The 3,771-nt window shown below is 37.9% G+C and overlaps 1 protein-coding gene across 2 annotated transcripts in view; it reads left to right on the top strand.

Moving 5' to 3' along the window:
• Window positions 1-3,771, top strand: part of Kiaa0825 (KIAA0825 ortholog) — a 309,933-nt gene that overhangs the window by 286,576 nt on the left and 19,586 nt on the right. The gene's annotated exons all lie outside the window — the stretch shown is intronic.

Here is a 3,771-nt window from a genome sequence, read left to right as displayed (position 1 = left end):
GGATAGGGGAGCAGGGAAGCACATATCTTAATTAAGGGAGCCATCGTAGGGTTGGGAAGAGACTTGGACCTAGAGGGGCTTCCAGGTGCCACACTCTCACTCTTTATCCCCTGGCATTCTTCTTTGTCTTTGTGGAAGATGAGCCGGTCATTTGCTTGCCCACCTACAACAGAAAGATACCTCATTCTGCTGAAGTCTCACAACGATGCATGGCAGATCCAAAGGTCTTATGGAATATATAGCCATAGCTCTGTTAGCCACAGGCTTTGAGCTTTGGCAAATGTACACAGATGTTGCTCTTCTTTTCAGAACTATAAAGTTTTTATATAAAACTAATCATAATTGAAGTATTAATGTTTCTTGTTGCAGGCAATTGCTTTAATATCTGCAAAGAGAAACATTATACAATCTTAATAGCAATTAGGGAAGGGTTTATTTTAGTCAAAGTTCCAGGTTATAATCCATCGTGTAGAAAAGCCAAGGGCAGAAGCGTGAGGAAACTGGACACACCCCATAGTGAACCACAGAGAGAGAGTGAATGTATGTGTTCTACTTACTTACTGCCGTTCCGTTCAGTTTTTCACCATTTAGATAGTTCAACACTCCTTACCCAGGAGTGATGCTTCCCATGATAACCGGGTTTTTCCACACTAACTAACTTAATTCATGTAATTTCTCACAGACATACCTACAGGCTAATGCAGAGTAGACATTTCTCCCACTGAGACTCTTCCCAGGTAATTCCAGGTTATGCCATGTTGATAAAGCGCGCCACCTCATTCAGTATCTGACGATATGTTCAAACTAGCCAAAATATCTTATGGGAGATGTGTAGACTATTTCAATATGCCAATATTGTCACTTAAATTTTTAGTAATATGATTATCTATTTGCAATATTTTATAAGATGTCATGGGGTAATTTATGTATGTGTGCAATGTGTATGTGAATTAGTGCACAATGAAATAATTTTTGTATTGCAGCACCTTTCCATTCTAAAAATATTTTAAATGGTTTTATTTTAGGTCCATATCTTCATTTTCTAGATAAAAAATAGATATACATATTTAGTACCTTTCTCAAAACAACCTGAAATATTTAATAGTTCTAGTAAGGGAGTTCATAAATGCTAATATTCTGTTCCTTATTCTAATAAATTAAGAAATAAATTATCTCTTTTAAAATAAGCTTCCCAGAGTCATTTAACTTCTATAATTGTTATTAGCACCATATTTCTGCCTTCAGCATTAAAGTTTTAGGTGTGAAAGTTCACATTAGATACACCAAATGAAAGAGTGAAATTCATTTTAACAATTTAGTACTTGTAAATTTAAGTAATGGTATATATAGACCTGAAAAAAAATGAGAGAAAATGTCTGCATGTGTAAGATTGAGTCATTGGTGTGTTTTCCCTATCTTCTCCCACATGAAGAGCATTAAGTGCTTAAAGTCCCACACAAATAAGCATTGCCATCAAGTTGCAGGATTCGGTAATCTTGGCTTCCTCTGAGCTGACTGTAAATTGAAAGGATTAACAATCCTACCAGGCATACAATGCATGAAGTCTTACCATATCCAACCCGTAGAGGAAGCTACTGACAACAGGAATGTGCACACTTGCTTCTCTACATCAGCGGCACAGACAGCACATCTCACTCCTGGAGCCAGTGGGACCTAACACCTGCCGTGCCAGAGAACCTGTTCTCATCACCAGACATAGAGTGAACTTAAGAATTCCAGTGTAAATAGAGATGCCATAGTTGATAGTATGTATACTGAAACTAACTTATAATATTACTAAAAAACTAAATATTAGTATCACCAAACAAGAGAAATACAAGTAATGTTTTTCAGTTATATTGATTTATTGCTTCCATGGCCTGTGTTAGACCCCAGTTAAAATTCCAGCACCAAAAACAAACAAACAAACAACATAAACTTGAAGTTTTGAACACAAATTGAAGCCTCCAGTGGTTTCTCTGGAAAAACTGGAAGGAACTTGAGTTCTATCTTGTTTTCCGTGCTGTGCTGTCATTGGTTATTTTTAATGTTTTAAGTGGCATATTATAATGTATGTCAATTATAATTTAAATAATATATTAATTAAAACATAATAAAAATGCACAAGCTCGATTTCATCATGACATTTTCATAACGTGTGCATACTGTGTTTTGATCATACACGCCCTGATTCTTAACCCTACTGGGGCTGTGATTTGGTGGAAAAATCACTTGCCTAACATGCACCGGCTCTGGACTAGATTCTCAACATTTGCCAAAATCAGCAAAGAAATAATAAATCAATAAACAAGCCTATGTCACAGAATAGGATTGGAGACCCCAACTGCATTTCCACCTAACTGGAACCATTTGGAGTGGTTATACAGTAATTCCAGAAATTAGTTCTCAAATGACCTTATGTGCATCTCAGTTTCCATTTGTTGAGCTGGCCACATAACGAGAAGTTCTCTAAAAATCCATATAAAATAGCATAATTATTAAATAATAATAAAATGAACTAATTTGGAGGTAATTTATTAAAAATTCAACTGTTGGCATTTTCAGAACTTGCTCCCTATGGTGGAATGCCTTGCTCAGCCTTGTTGTGGAATAGAGCTTGTTCCTACCTCAACTTGATATGCCAGGCTTTGTTGACTCCCCATGGGAGGTCTTACCCTTTCTGAGAAGTGGATGATGGGGGGTAGAAAGGAGGTTGGGGGAATGGAGGAGAAGAGGGAGTAGAAACTGTGGTTGATAGGTAAAATAAAATTTAAAATATATTTAAAATAAAAACACCTCTGTTGTGCCTAACAGTAGAATCCAGGCTGCTCTCTGCTTCTTGAGACTTGCCACTGACAATGTTTTATCCATTTGTTTTGTTGTCAATCAGTAGACTCTCCCTGAAGAAGTCTTAGTTCTCAGACTCTGCATAGGTGACAGCTATAGATCACAGCACTTACAGACTTTTTGTCAGCAGTTACATTGTTGGATTATTTCCTGCTTTGGCCACTTGTGTTATCACTGCCACCAAGCAACCCTTATTTTCTTTGCCTAAAAATGTGTTAGATTATTAGAATTGTCTGTGAAATACAAAAAACAAAAAAAAAACAAAAACAAAAACAAAAAAAAACCGTCCTGTCTTCCACAGTGTTTGTTTTTAGCAAGTAATTGTAAGTCTTTAAAAGGCCCATCCCCAATCGATACATCTACAGCACACCCCCACACTAATTGGAAGTCTCTAAAAGGCCCATCCTGATAGTTATATCTACAGCACACCCCACACCAAAGGCTCAGGGAATGTCACAGAAGAGGGACAGAAAGGTTGTAGGGGCGGGGACAAAGACATGCGCGGCAAGCTCAACCCTACTTAAAAAGACGTGGGCACAAGCAGGGAGGAAAGGACAGGGCTAGGGAGGGGCCTGGGTCTGGGAACAGTTGGGGTGATGAATATGATAAAATACGGAAATGATAAAATATTATATTATTAAAAACAAAAAATAAAAATAAGTTAATCAGCTATGGGACTGGAGAGATTCCTCAGTCAACAAATGTTGGCCTCACAAGCCTGAAGATTTGACTTTCCATTCTCAGTGTCTACGAAGGGTGTAGTAGTACACATTTGGAATCCTAGGGTGCCTGTGATAAGAGTGTGGTACCACACATCTGGAATCCTAGAGTGTCTGTGATAAGGGTGTGGTACCACACATCTGGAATCCTAGGGTGCCTGTGATAAGGGTGTGGTACCACACATCTGGAATCCTAGGGTGTCTG

This window comes from Microtus ochrogaster, chromosome 19 (assembly GCF_000317375.1).
Source record: "Microtus ochrogaster isolate Prairie Vole_2 chromosome 19, MicOch1.0, whole genome shotgun sequence".
Lineage (NCBI taxonomy): Eukaryota > Metazoa > Chordata > Mammalia > Rodentia > Cricetidae > Microtus > Microtus ochrogaster.
The sequence above is the reverse complement of the archived record's forward strand: the minus strand, read 5'-3'. Positions and strand labels throughout refer to the sequence as shown.